Source organism: Microtus pennsylvanicus, chromosome 5 (assembly GCF_037038515.1).
Source record: "Microtus pennsylvanicus isolate mMicPen1 chromosome 5, mMicPen1.hap1, whole genome shotgun sequence".
Taxonomy (NCBI): Eukaryota; Metazoa; Chordata; class Mammalia; order Rodentia; family Cricetidae; genus Microtus; species Microtus pennsylvanicus.
In genome coordinates this window covers 56202972-56218897 of record NC_134583.1, presented here as the reverse complement: position 1 = coordinate 56218897, position 15926 = coordinate 56202972, and positions in this window count along the sequence as shown.

The window sequence follows — 15926 nt, the reverse complement described above, 5'->3', positions numbered from 1 at the left end:
CAAGGTAAAGAAGAAAGAACCCCTGTGTAACTGGACACTAGAGACTGTCACGCACAAAGGTCCTGAGGCAGAAACACACTTAGTGTATTCTGGGGGCACAAAGAAGTCAGGGAGGGTGGGCTTGGCTGGGAAAGTTGGGGATAGGGAAGTAGGGAAAAAAATAGTCAAGCAAAGCAATGGTAACAATTACAGCTTTTTTTTTTCTTTTTTGGCTTTTCGAGACAGGATTCCTGTGTAACTTTGGAGCCTGTCCTGGAACTAGCTCTTGTAGACCAGGCTGGCCTCAAACTCACAGAGATCCGCCTGCCTCTGCTTCCTGAGTGCTGGGATTGAAGGCATGCACCACCACCACTTGGCACAATTATGGCTTTTATATTGACTGCTTAATCCGTTGGCCTTCAGAGGCTTTTCCCACTGCTTTGAGGACGGCAGTGACCCTCACCCTCCTCAGCCCACTTTCTTCTATTTTATTTTCATGAGTTCTCTGGACTCCCGCAAAGCAGGCACTCAGTAGCTATTTCTTGACTATATTGGTCAGAATTCTGTTCCCAGCATTCATTTGGGCTCACCATGAGCATTGTGACTGTCATCTAAATGATCACCTTGCTTAAGAGTTTCTTTCCTTGTTGGGGTCTGTTTGCCAGATGTTTGATGGCTTATAACTGCCATATGGTATCTTCCACAACTGGCAAAACCACAGCTGAAGGCAATCTTGAGCACATCTGGTACCCACATGTCTAACCTTGGACTTGATAGCCAGCCAGATATCTAGGACTCTGCTGTAGGCAAGCAGGCCACATGGAAAGTCCTATGCATTAGAAACAGTGAGAACAAGAGTCTGTCAGCATGGTGCATGGCCATTTTTCTGAATGGACCTAGATATCTGTATTGTGGTCATCAGACAGGATGGAGCTTCGATTCTAGGGCATGCCAGTCATCCCCAGACATGATCTCACATTTACACAGAATGCTTTTCTCAGCCCCTGGATCTGTGAATGAGGAGATTCTCGGGTGATAGGTGCTGGATGTACCATTAGGTGTGTGCAGAATGTTGGGTGGATCTGACCTTTCTCTAAGCTTGGGTTCTCTGTAAAACAAGGATGATCTCAACAACAACAACAAAAAAAAAACAGAATTTTGTGTTTTTATGGAGGTCCCCGATCTTCATAAGTCACATGAGCGAGTCCATTTTCCATATTCTATTTATTCATTCATCTGTTGACAGACATGTAAGCTGGATCTAGAACTTGACTATTACGTCAATGCCGCATTAAACATTTGTGTTATGATGCCTTCGATCCCCTCAGCGATGCACCCAGGATTGGTACAGCTGGTTCATAGGATGGCTCTATTTTAGTTTTCTGAGGAAACCCACAATGATTTCCACAGTGGTTGCACTGATTTCCACCCCCACTGGCACTGTTGAAGGTTTTTTTCTCCTCCCATTCTGGATAGCATCTATTAATTTACTTTCTTAGTGTCTTAGTTAGGGTCACTATTGCTGTGATGAAACACCAGGACCAAAAACAGTTTGGGGAGGAAAGGGTTTATTTCACACACATTTCCACATCACAGTTCATCACCAAAAGCACTGAGGACAGGAACTCGAGCAGGGCAGGAACCTGAAGGCAGGAGCTGATGCAGAGGCCATGGATGGGTGCTGTTTATGGCTTGTGCCCCATGGTTTTCTAAACCTGTTTTTTTGTAGAACCCAGGACTACTTGCCCAGGCATGGCACATCCCATAATTGGCTAGGCCCTTCTCCATAAATCACTAATTAAGAAAATGTCTTACAGGCTTGCCTGATCTTATGGAGGCTTTCTCTCAAATGAGGCTCCCTTCTCTCTGATGGCACTAGCTTGGGTCAAGTTGGCATAAAACTAGCCAGTACACTTAGTGACAGTCATTCCAATGTTAATGCATGGGGTAAAATGGGGTCTCCGTGCCTTTGGATACATTTTCCAGATGGCTAAGGATAGCAAACATTTTGTCATATACTTATTGACTGCTTGTAGTTTGTTTCATAACTCTTTGCCATTTATTGGTGGGATTATTTTGGTGTTTAAATTTTCAAGTTCTTTATATATTCTCCATATGATTTTCTCCTGTTCTGTAGCATGTGTAGACATTTTAAGAACAGATTGGTATAACTACTCCTGTTACCCTGTAGGGTTGTAGTACACTAGATGCCGGGGGGGGGGGGCATTTTCTCTCACAGTTCTTGGCTAACTGGCCTTTCTTTGAACCACTAGCTTCCTGTGATGGATGTCAGGGATTTTGAAATCAGTCTCCACCCAGAGCCTTGACAATTCATAGTTAACATTTGAAACCTGGGTCTGATGTCAGCCTTGAGGGACTACAGTATACCATATGAAAACAGTCCTGACACCTTCGCCAGGGCTCTGAACACCCATGCAGTTTGGATCTAATTTTCATTTATTTGTATGTATGTGTATTTGTGTATGAGTGGACACACATGTATGAGGATGCCCACAGAGGCTGTCACATGCCCTGGAGCTGGAAAATACAAGTAGTTGTTAGGTACCTGATCTGGATGTTGGTTCTCTGGTTCTTTAGAAGTATAAGTATAATTAACCCCTGAGGCATCTCTGCAGCTCTGCCTCTTATCTCTTTGGGCAGGAATGGTGAGATGCTGCTGCCCAATAGATTTTGTATTTTTAAAGACAATCGACAAAGTCTTTTGGGTGTTCTAGTAATTCTTAGGAAACTCTTCAGGGTCAACCCCTAGTAGAGGTCAGGGCAAATGTGTTCTCAAGAGGGAAGTTTCTACATTCCTTTGTCATCATCAATTAAACAAAAAACAACAAACAAACAACAGCAACCAAAAGAAAAAGAAAAAAAAAAAACAAACTCAAGTGGCTTTGGCTCAAGGAAAATCTATATTATGCCTAGCATCCGTTTTTCTCCCAAAGTATGCACAGATGCAGGCACCTCCTTCCTCACTGTCTTCTCTGATGCCAAGATCCTTGCTTCAGGAGGTACTGAGCAAAGTGGGTCTATTGAATGAGCTTAGTTCCCTTTCTGTATCATCATCATTATCACCAACAGCAGCAGCAGCATCAGAGGGCATCTGAACTGGCACAGTCTGCACTTTCCAGAACTGATCTATCTGCATGAGTAACACTAATAGGGCCCAGAATCTGCTTTTGTCCTCTCAATGTGAGAGTTGTCAAGAGAAATCTGGATTTGGTTCCAAATCCTTGAACTTGGATGGCATTTGTGGGAAGACTCTTTAGTGGGCCTCTCTGAGTGGTACCACAGGAAGAAGCACAGACATCATTCGTTTATTACACAGAAGGCCAGGACTCTCTATGAGCATCTTCCATGCAGAAATGTCTTGATGGCTCTGTCACTAAGAAGGCTTTAAACACAAAGAGGAAAACCAAATATGGATAATGTAAATATAAGGGCATTAACTGGCAGGATAAGAGGAGCTTAAAGAATCAACGGCCAGCATGGCAGAATAAGCTTAGGGGTGTAATAGTGGCACACATACTTTGGCACACAACAGCTCTCTAGTTAGACTTAAGATATGGTCGGCAAGAAGGAAGCCACGCCAGATACTGGAAACGTAGTCAACTTCCCAGGGCTAGTGAAGGAGACCCTCAACTGCCACTTTACTAAATTAGTGTAAATCCCAGCCATACTCTAAATATTTATCCTTATACACACAGATAAGTGTGGTCCTCTCCCATTGTCAAGGAACCTTATCATTACCAACACAGAAGCACAACTAACCAGAATATAAAGCTGTGAAGCCTCGACCCAGCTGATACAACTACAGTATAATCCCTGCACCTAAGACTCGGGGATCATTGTGGAAGACAGGGTAAAAGATTGTAGGAGCCACAGGGACAGGCAGTTTGCTGTGACATTGTTTCTACTAGGAATGTCAGGATGATACCCATGAAGTATCATCAGTGTGGCCGCCTAAACAAGGATATTAATAGACTGCTAACTTGAAAGGGAGTAAAGCTCAGGAGGCCTCAACCCTACACAAAGATCTAGAGGCAATTAAGGAATTCTGAGAATGAAATCATCTTCCCCACAGAGGAGCACATTAATTAGCTTTCCAAAAGCAAATGGCAACCCTGAAAACATATATACATATAAGTGACTTACAAACTGAGCAGATTGGATTTATGTATTTGGCAACACACACACACACACACACACACACACACACACACACACATCTTAATACCACCACAAACAACAATAATAATTACAGAAAAAGAGGCCATGAATTAGAGAGATCAAGGCAGGGTACTTGGAGGGGTCAGAGGGAGGAGAGAGCAGGGGAGAAATGATGCAATTTATTTCAAAACCTTAAGTTAAAAATATCACTAGGACACTAACTATTGGTCAAGAAATAGGTTCAGAAATGTTCTAGGACCTAAACTGCCCAGTTAGAAAGTGTAGCTATATTTCCATGGAAGGGACACTTGTGTGGGCTTGTCAGGGATTAATGATGCTGATCGGGTCATTCATTTCTGTAATATCCTCAGGAATCGGACTCCTCTCAGACCCTATCCATGGCCCACATTGAGCCACATGTCTGCCATGGTTCTGGCAGAGAAAATCTCATGGAGTCTCCTTAGCCTTCTATATTAGTTACTTTTCTGCCACTGACAAAAAACATGACCAGAGGAACTCACAGAAGAGAGAGTTTATTTGACTTAAAGTTACAGAGGGAAGAGAGCCTCTCATGGCAGGGAGGCATGGCAGCAAGTGACAGACATGGTGGCAGGAGCAGGAAGCTGAGAGAGACAACACCTTCAACTACAACCACAAAGCAGAGAGATCAAAGTGGAAGAGAGGCCAGACTATGAACTCTCAAAGTCCACCTCCAATGACCTACTGCCCACAACGAGAGTTGTGCCATTTCCTAAAACAGCATGACTAGCTGGGGACCAAGTGTTCAAACTCCTGAGCCCACAGGGACTGTTCTCATAGAAACCACCATACTGTGAAGAAGAGAAGTCATTTACCTTTTTCCAAACTGATAATTCTTCATGGTCAACTTGATTAGATAGAGAAATGCCTACCTAGGGCACTGAGACATGCCTTAGGGTTTGCCTATAAGGACATTTCTAGAGAGGGTTAAGTGAAGGGATATTTCATCTTATATGTGGCCAGCATCATCCAGTGGGCTATGACCCCTGCCCAAATGCAAAGGGAAAAAGAAAAGGCCACTTGAGCGCTTTGTCCCTGTATTTGCTACCTTACCCACAATGATGTGAGTGAGCAGCCTCGTGTTTATATTGCCATGCCCTCTTCCACAAGGGACTGTGTACCCGAAAACTGTGAGCACAAATAGATCCTTCTTCCCTTGAGTTGTTTTTGTCTTTATTGGAGTTTAGCAACAAAAAAATGTCCTATGCACAAGGAAAGTGTGGTTTCTAATGATAATAAATTGAGCTTTCTATGCAATGTAGAATCAAAGTGTGTAATCCTCCTCCTTACCACTCAAACCCCTTTGCTTATGTTTTCACACTTTAGAATAATGCATGCACACAAAGAGGAGAGTTGGAAGCCCAGCCATTCAACAAACATACTGAATACCTCTTCTGTGCCATGCATTTTGTAGCCACTGGGGTTGTCATGGAGAAAAGACTGAAGCAGGAGATGGAGACATCACGACAGTTACAGTACAGTAGAGGGACAAACACACACGGTTCAGTTCTGTGCAGGCACGGCTCTGCCTTTCCTGATCTATCCCAGGGAGACTCGTCAGAGGAACTGACCCCATTCAGATGTTTGAACTCGAAGAGTACGGAAAGAGAAATGAATGGTTTGCGACACTGTGTACACACATATCACCCTTTTCATTCATAAAGACATTCAAGAAATCTCATTCGGCACATCGGAAGTGTGAGAGTTTGAGGTCTGCTAGGTTGGAGGAAGAACAGCTTGGTTATATGTAGTAATAAGGAGCGGCGGTGGGGCTACATCCCCAAAACCCCAGCCGCCTGCCCGGCTAGCTTATGCCCCGAAATAATTACACGGAAACTGTATTCTTTTAAACACCGCTTGGCTCATTTCTACCCAGCCTCTTCTAGGCTAACTCTCACACCCGGACTAGCCCATTTCTTATCATCTGTATAGCACCGGTCTTACCGGGAAGATTCTAGCCTAAGTCCATCCTGGGTCGGAGCTTCATAGAGTGCGTCTTCCCTGGAGCAGGTAGCATGGCGTCTCCCTTGCGTCTGCTCCGGAGAGGAGAGCTGTCGAGTCTGACCTCACTTCCTTTTCCTCCCGGCATTCTGTTCTGTTTACTCCACCCACCTAAGGGTGGGCCTATCCAATGGGCCTAGCAGTTTCTTTATTGCTTAGCCAATGAAATCAACAGATTGATATATGACACTCCCACATCAGTTATATATAAGGGAAGTTATAGAAGTGGATGGCACAGGCTTTTCCTGAGTTCTCCCCCACCCCCAGATTTACATGAATCTTATTAATGTTAGATTCTATTTCTACATAGCTCTTGTTACCCACATAGGAGAAAAGGAAGCAGCCTGGGAGCTCCTTACCTTCCTGCTCCTACCTGGACTTGAAAGTATCTTGTCCTTCTCACAAAACTCCCCTCTCCTTTGACCAATCTCTGTGGTGCAACTTGCTGGAGCCCTGTGAGAGGAAGGGAAGGGACCCAAAGCTCCCTACCCCCATCTCTCCCAGTTACAGCATACATTCTTTCATATTCTCAAGCTCAGTCCTAGTCAGGTTGATTCTGAAGTTCAGAGATGTCAAATAAGCTAGGGGCATGACCTTAGCATGTTCACCCTTTTCTGAATCTTTTTCCTATCTGAGATCAGACCACTGCTGTGCACCTTACACTCCCCGAGAGACTTTGGCCTCTTTCCCCTCCTTCCTCATGCTGTCTGGCCTGTCTTCCTCTCATGTGACTCTGCCTTATCCAGCTCCTTCTGGACTGCATCTATGGCCCTGGAAATCACAAATTTCACTTCTTACCCTCTAAAGCAGCCTCAGCTGTCTCCCGTGAGTCCTGAGCTTCCTTACTGGCTGATAGTGGGAGCAGAAGCCAGGCCCTTCATCCTTCGTCTGGCCTCACCTCACACAAATAGGTAAATATGTCCTTCTTCCACAGGCCCTTCGAAATTTCTACAGAGATGGTTTCATGGACAGGTAATAAACAAGATGCAAGAGAAGGCTCGTAGAGATGGAGCCTGATTCTCTGCTTCCTGTTCCCCTGGGGACCCCACACAGCAGTCTACCCTGCTTGAGGATTTTGAAAGAGCCTAGTGAGGCACCACCTTGGCAGAAAGCTGCCCCCCCCCAGCCCTGCTCTCTTCCTGTGTTGTGACAGGTGCTACTCGGATACCCTTGGTACCCAGCTCTCAAAGAAGAAAACAGATCAGCCATCGCTGGGTAATTATAGAGCAACTGAAAGGCCATTTAGCTACTGTGTGATAAGCAATAGACTATTTTAATAATAACCAATTACCATACATTATAGTGTATCATTTGGCATTTGATGATCTACTGGGGTCTCACCTGCTCCTTTCCATATGAAGCATTTCACGGCTGTTCACACCTTCCCCAGCAGAAGCTGTGTCACTTTCTAATCGAAGCACTATTTTTAGGAAAGAGTTAGGGAAAGTTTGCAGAGGTGGTGCAAATTATATCATGCCAAAACCAAAGCTTGCGTTCTGCCAAGCATCTCTGCTGACAGCTCTGGCACTCGGAAGTGCTCGGCAGAACGGAGAGTGAGGTTTGTTCCATGATCAGCATTAGCCTTTTAGCATCAGCAAAGGGGCAAACATGGAGACCGGCTGTCCTGACAGACATGCCGTTAACCCTAACAGATGCCGCGCTCCCTCAGTGGCTGCCCGTTCTGTCTGCTGCTGGGATGCATGCTTGCCGCTTACTGAGCTTGAAACCATGGGCTGAGCATCTTGATATAAATTCTGCCCTGATAAAAGAACAGATTTTACCCAGTCCACTGTAGGTTTTCAACAGGCCAGGAAGGTACCACATCAGCCTGTGAGATCTGCTCAGGCCATTCTCCTGGCATAAGGTCCCTTCTTTGTCTCTTTCCTCATTTTGTGTGTGGTTGTATGTGTGATGGCTTGAATGAGATGTCCCCTGAAAGTCTTTGGCATTTAAATACCTGGTTCCTATTTGGTGGCTGTTTGGGGAAGATTAGAAGGTGTGGCCTTGCTGGAGGAAGTAGGTCACTGGGGAAAGGTTTTGTGGTCTCAAAAGGCTTTGAGTCTCTGCTTCCTGTATGTGGGTCAAGATCTGAGCTGTTGGTCTAGCTCCAGGCCTGTCACCCTGTTGCCATGCTCCCTGCCATGATAACGATGGGTTCTTACTCCTCTGGAAATGTAAGCCCCCAAATAAACTCTTCCTTATCTACGATGCTTTCTTGCAGTGTTTATCACAGCTACAGAGAGTTAAGACAATATGCATGCGTGTGTGTGTGCACGTGCATGTTTGCAGGTGTTTGTACACATGCATTCATTTGCACATGGAGGTCAGAGGTTGACATCAGGTGTCTTCCTCAATCTCTCCACCTTATTTTTTGAGATTAAGTCACTGAACTCAAAGCTCGCTGATTCAACTGTATTGTCTAGTCAGTGAACCCCAAGAATCTTCCTATCTTGGCACTGGGCTTAAGGTATGCAGGTTGTACCTAGCTTTTATTTGAGAACTAGGAATCCAACAGCTGTGGAGTGGGCACTTTACAAACTAAGACATTTTCCAAGCTCAGTCCTTGAACACAGCCTGCCCAGTGGACAGTCGTGTCAACCCTGGGTCTAGTAATCATCCCCACAAGCATGTCTACTAAGTTCTTTTTGTTGTTGTTGAAATTTCATATATATTTATTTTTACTTTTATCGTATGAATGTTTTGCCTGCATGTATGTCTATACGTTAGACATGTACCTGGTGCCTATGAAGGTCAGAATGGGAGAATAGGAACCTTTGGAACTGGAGTTACAGATGTTGCTAACCATCATATGATGCTGGGGATCAAACCTGTATCCTCTAAAAGAGAAGCCAGTGCTCCGAGACTCTGCAGCTCTGCCTCGGAATTCTTTATGTGATTAACCCTTTCTTTCCCAAAGGCTTCTGGGGTATTCATGAAAATTTTCAATCTTTCTGTTTTACATACACACTTTCTCTCTTGCACAGAATTATAATCAACCTGTTACAAATCCCATTGTTGGGAGTTCAAAATTTATCAAACTCTGGTGCTGTCTGTTTGGGACAGGCCCCCGCGGTATGAACGCTCGCTCTTTTGCCTTCACCAAGTAGCTGTGGTCCAGCCCATCTGCCTTTACTGCCCCCATCTCATCCGGTTGCTCCTATACTGACCCAGTCACTCAGTTTATTACTCATGCTGTTCTTGAGGTATTAGAATGGCTTCCTCACTGGTTTCTTAGCTCCAGTCTTTTTCCTCAATAATCTATATTGTTGTCTTGCAGGCACAACAGACATTTTCCTCATCAGAAACAACTCTTTATACTTTCAAGAGACCCATGAGTTTGGGTATGTTGACTGTTAATGGTCCATCATAGAAGGAGGGAGTGAGGAAGGCCATTGGCCCCTCACCTCAAAATTTCAGCCACTTATGCCGTCTCTATATAATTCTGCTAGGATTGCATGTGGTCTCCAGGGGTGGCAGAGGACTGTGGAAGGTTAAGTTGAAGGGGGAAATCCATCTACACAGGTATGGGGAAGTCATCCATGCTGGGGTGAGGCTTTTCAGTGGTGTGGTTACTCTGGGGTCACTCAGAATTTCATGAGTACCCTTTGCTAATGTTCTGTAAATCAGCCTGATGAGTGGACCATTTCAGAGTGTGACCGTGACACAAACTTCTCCTAACGCCAAGCACCTCTGGAAGGTCCTTACTTGCAAGACCAGAGGCAACCTTGGAAATCAAGAAGAGGGCCACTGCAGCTCTTGGTCCCTTACTCATATGGTCTCGGCCTGTAACAGGATGCCTCAGCCTCCTCCTTTCCCTCCTGTTGCTTCTCTTGCTCATTGGGCCTCCTCTCCTTGAGACTCTTCGCCTGTTCTGCCACATTGTGCTCCAGTAGTCCCACTTTTTCCTCACAAGTCCCTTAATACCAGCTCTATGTGCCAGCTTCACAAGAGGCTCAAGTGTGACTCCCCAGGACTTGTACCTTAAGTAAGCATTGCTGAGAATGGGAGGCGACTTAGGATGGCCTCCCTGAACACAGCCAGATACTGAACTCAGAGCCCAGCACCAAATTAGCTTTCCTTCTGGCTGTCTGGGGCTTATCTTCTGGCCTCTGGTCTGGGGTAAGTGGGATCCTGGTACTCTTAATTCCTGTACTGATTTCAGGTGGGGTCGAAGTGTATTTCTGTTTGTTCTGGGGCCACCCTGTGGACAGCTCTTGAATCTTAATGATGAGTCAGAGATAGCTTCTGAGTCACTGTAGAAAAGACATAGCCTCGCAAGAGAAACCAAGGAGGCCACCCAGGGATCCGGCCATCCAGCTTGGCCAGTGAGGATGTGCCAGACATGGGTGAAAGGGAAAGGGCAGTACCTACGTGGGTGGGGCTGAAACTGTCCAGAACAGACCAATAAGCAATCACAATCCAGCACACAAGCATATGAGAAGGAAAGAGGGAAGAGTGGGGACATGTAAATTTGGCGTGGTCTTCATTGTCATCATGAGTCTGGCTGTGAATGGCTCCCCAACGCAGAAGTGTTTAAGCCGAAACATGTAATTACACTTCTCCAGGAAGCAGTAGGCATGAGTGTGTGTTCTGGGATGAGAAGAAGGGACAATGCCCAAACGAGAGATCTGTGAGTACCTGCAATCAGAGGTGAGAGGAAACCTGTGGTGGTGTGAACTGAATGCTGTAGAGATAGGAAGGGAGAAGAGGTTAGTGAGGCTGACGGCGATGCCCAGGCTGGACCATGGAGGGCACTGTATAGTGAGGCTGATGGCGATGCCCAGGCTGGACCATGGAGGGCACTGTATAGTGAGGCTGACAGCGATGCCCAGGCTGGACCATGGAGGGCACTGTATAGTGAGGCTGACGGTGATGCCCAGGCTGGACCATGGAGGGCACTGTATAGTGAGGCTGATGGCGATGCCCAGGCTGGACCATGGAGGGCACTGTATAGTGAGTCTGACAGCGATGCCCAGGCTGGACCATGGAGGGCACTGTATAGTGAGGCTGACGGCGATGCCCAGGCTGGACCATGGAGGGCACTGTATAGTGAGGCTGACGGCGATGCCCAGGCTGGACCATGGAGGCCGCTGTGAATCATCTCAGGGAGTTTGAGGTTGATCTTGAAGCCTCATGGTGTGGCTAACAGACTTTAAACTGAGGAATGACTGAGCTGACTTTGAAGTAGAGTATGTGGACAATGTACCAGGGGGACAGAGAGGAGCATGGATCATTCCTCCTCGTTTGAAAGGTTCATTGGAAATGCATCCGGAAAGCCTGTGTTCGTTGCTTTTCTCTCTGTTCTGACTACCTGAATAAAGCAATTTCAGAAAGGAAGGCTTTATGTGGTCTAAGGATTTGAGGGTACAGTTTTATGGTGTGGAAAATGTGTCCATGAGACACTGAGTTATCTGGTCATATCGCACCCACCACCAGGAAACACAGAAAGATGAGGCTAGTGCCCAGTTCACCTCCTTTTTATCCAGTCTAGGGCCCCAGCTCATTGATGGTGCCACCTACATTCACTGCGGGTCTTCCTTCCTGGAAAAACTCATCACAAGCATGCCTACAGGTGTGTCTCCTAGGCAATTTTAAATCTAGTCAGGGTGACAATGATGGTCAACCACCACAGAGTCCAAGGTCCTCCCTTTGAATGTTTTTCTGACTCCGGACTCAGAATCAAGGCCTTTCTGGGGTTTTGTTAATGACTTCCAGAACCCCAGCTGTACTTCAGTAGCTTTCCAATTTCACAGAACCTGCTCCCTGTCCCTGGCAATGGGCTCTGGCTTGACGTTGCTCTTAGCTGTGCAGTAAGGTGCTGTCTCCAAACATCACAGCAGCCCTGCCACAGAGCACGTTTAGATGACATGCTCTTCTTAATCTGACCATCCTCCAGTCCTGTGACTTGTGACTTCTGTTACCATAGCTTAAAGTATCGGTGATATGAGAAAGGCCAGCCATGACAGGAACACAGAAATGCTATCCTGAAAGAAACAGCCTGCACATCTAGTAAGGTATCCCTCATCTATGACTCTGGAGACTGAGTCAAAAAGGTTCATGAATTTAAGGACAGCTTGAGCTTATATAGTGTGAGAGGGGCTAGGGGTAGGGGGAGAACGAGAAAGAGAAAGAAGAAAAGGAGGAGGCAGGAGAAACAGGAGAAAAGGGAGGGGTGGAGGTGGGAGAATGAAATCACAAGTAGCAACCCTGTTACCAATCACCTTGCCCTCTAAAGCTTCCAACTTAGTAGCTACGGTGACCTTGAGCTAGTCAACTGTCCTCTCTGTCCTCCACACTCTATAAATGAGTAAGAGCAAGAATTTCTTTATAGGCTCATTGCAAATATTCAAGGACTTAACCTGCTTCCAGTTTAAGAGGGTGTCTCTCCGTTGTTACTAAGAAGAGCCCTGTTGTGGCATAAGCTGGAAGTATATGCTGTGAGGATATAATCTAGCGAGAGAGGAAGCAAAATTCCCTCTCAGTAAGGGAAATGCAAAATTCGTAGGATTCCTCTCAAACAAATAAACTTTGAAATATTTCTCTAATTTCGCTAACTTTCTTAACAGACAGTGTTCCCATGATGTAAGTCCCCACTCCAGTTGCCGTGACTGTCACTTTGTCAGTTCCGAGGCATCATCAGATTCCCTTCACGCGGAGCAATTAGAGTTAGGGGAAGTGGCACGATGATTGGATTCAGACTAAAGTGAATTTGCAGCCTAGCCCCACCATGCCTGGTGTGTGACTTGGGGTAGCTCACTCCAGTTCTGTGAGCCTCGGATTCAACATCTGGGAAGCGGACGCTGGAGCAGAACTGAACTCTCTGGAAGTCAGATTTGAGAGCGAGGGTTACGTGAATGCCCTCACCTTCCTCGGATGATCTGAGGCATCCCTTTACAGAGCCGAGTCCTTGGCAGGGCTGTGAGGGTCAGAGGAGCCTACAAGGGGAGACAGTGGCCTCCTCCGGTCCCGCTGCCCTCAGGCTGGGCTGTCAGCCCAAGAGTCATTAGCAGGTGGCAGGGCAGAGCGTGGGGCCATCCGTCAGAGGAGAATGGCTGCCACAGTTCCTAGGACGCAATGGTGCCCTGAGGAGCCATTGGCAGTAATGATGATGGGTATTTAAGCAAATGAACTGTTAATGAGCAGGCAGAGGTGAGCTGCCTCCCAGACCAGCTGGAGCCCCGAGTTAGCAAAGGATGGCAAGGTAGGGATGAGGGGAGCCAAGAAAGGAAAGAAGTTTCCTTTCTGAGTAGGAAATAGGCTCCTGAGGGGAGGCTCAGTTGGTCCTGGGCTGCCGATGTCTGCTTGCCCTATCTGTTCTTCACTAACCCACATCTCGCCATTACTCTCGTGACTTACTGACTACTCCTAGCAGCCTTAGCCAGGTACACCTACCTGACTCCTCACCCTTCTACATTTTAGCAAAATAAATAAAGAAATAGATTTCTTGTTGGAAGTCACATCAACAAGAAAGGAAGTACAGAGATGCTGGCCAGCTGGCTCCCATCTGGTGGGTCCTGTGGACTGAGTGACTATGGAACATGCATGACCAGTCACACCACCACCTACCGCCAGAATGACTGCTACCATGCTGTGTGTGGGTGCCAGGTATGAATATACCAGGAGCCTGTCTTGAACTCACAACAAGCATTGATGTGGTTAGGTGGAGGGTGGTATTTGCATTTTACAAAGGAGGAAACTAAGGTGCAAAGAAATGGAAGAGCTGGCTCTGGGATGAGGGAGCCAGGAGATTGGTACAAAACCGTGTCTCAAAAGAGGCAAAAAGAGAAGCTTGGAAATTTCAGAAGGGCAATCTTTCATCACCCAAAATGCAATGGCAGGCCAGAGGACATGGGGGTGACACCTGAGAGACATGGAGGCAGGATCAAGGCTTTGTCTTGTCCCTTCCACTCACACAGAATCTGATGGACAGGAAGTGGATGTCCTGAGATACTGTAGTTGGGCACGCTTACTCTCACCTCTGCACCTTCCGTCTCTTGCTCTCCCTTCTCTCTAGCCCACTGGTTCTCAACCTGTCAGTCATGACTCCTTTGTGTGTGGGGGTGTTGACCAACACTTTCACAGGGGTTCCATATCAGAAAACCTGCATATCAGATATTTACATTATGGTTAATAACACTAGCAAAACTACAGTTATGAAGAAGCAATGAAAATAATTTTATGGTTGGGGTCACCACAACGTGAGGAACTATGTCAAAGGGTCTTAGCCTTAGGAAGGTTGAGAACCACGGCTCTAGCCCCTCTGAATGTCTGGTGTGATGGAACATGCGAGCTACTGAGAGCCATCAACTGGGCTCTCAAATAGAACTTGCTGGGTTTTTACAGGCTGGCCTTGGACAAAGTACTGAACGGCTCTGAACCTGTTTTCCCAAATATAAAACACAATGATATTTTTGAATCCTTTGGATTGATTAGTATGGGATGTGTTGGTACTTCCAGGCTCCTACTCGTCATAGCAGGGTGAATTGCACTAAGTATTAAACATGGCTGCCCCTTTCTTTTCTAATCTGTTAAAGCGGTACAAGTAGGAAGCAAAGTTAGCCTTCCTGTGAAACAGGTGCTATCAGGGCCAGTCCCTCGGTCGTCACTTCCTTGTTCCTTTCCCTGTTACTTCTCCCCTTCCTCTCTGTGAAGGACATTCCTTGCACCTTCTCTGGGAAGGCTTCCCCTGTCACCTTGAGGGCTGTACCTCCTTCCAGCTTAAAATTTCTTCCAGTGAGCTGGTTCTTCACTGATCTCACTAGCTTGTAGTCCGATGTTATCTCTATTTGCCGCTTTGTTAACCACCCTGAATGTCACCGGGAACCCTTAGTGGGTGGCGTGAACTGGATGTGTAGTGTTCCTTCTATAAACTTCAGACTTCATGTGAACAAATAAAAATTTAATAGAACCTGGTCTTTTGTCACCGAGTCAGACTCTCCTGGTCTCAGGCCATCTCAGAACACCCACCATCTCTCCTCTTGGCTTTTGTTGACATCCCCTTTGGCAAATGGCCTGACCCTTGTTCTAAGTGAGTATACGGGTATATGTTTTGTGTATGTGTGTATATATGTGTACATGTATGTATGTATGTACATGTATGTGTGTACATGTGCAAATGTCTGTTAGTATGAATGTGCAAATGCATGTGGGTGCCTGTGGAGAACAGAAGAGGCTACTGGTTCCCTGAAGCTGGAGTTATAGGCAATTTGGTTACAGACAGACATGGGTGATGAGAACCAAATTTGGGTCCTCTGCAAGAGCAGCAAGGGTTCTTAACCAATGAGCCAACTCTAGCCCCTTATCACCCTTCTTAAATGTCACCTGTGCCAAGAAGTTTACAGACTCCTCTCTGTCACTTATTCCATCAAAGGTGGCTCCCTCTTCAACATGCCAGAATCCTTAATTTTGTCTGCTGTCCCACATCAGATCTTCTTGTACTGAGTCTGGAACCATTCCTCCTCCTATGAGAGCCATTGTCTCTAGTCTTAGGGGTGTGGATGGAGTCCTAGGCCTCCCACAACACTATCTCTCTCAGCCTCTCTTCCTAAGAACCCTGTTGTGTGGACTCTAACACACCTCAGTCACAGCCATCTCTTCTAGAAAGTGGACATACCCACCTGGGTATCTCTGAGTGTGGCTCCCCACGGATATGAAAGCCAATGCTCCTTGCTCTGCCTTCCTCTGTTTCCTGTTTATTTCTCTCTTCCTAAGAACCCTGTTGTGTGGCT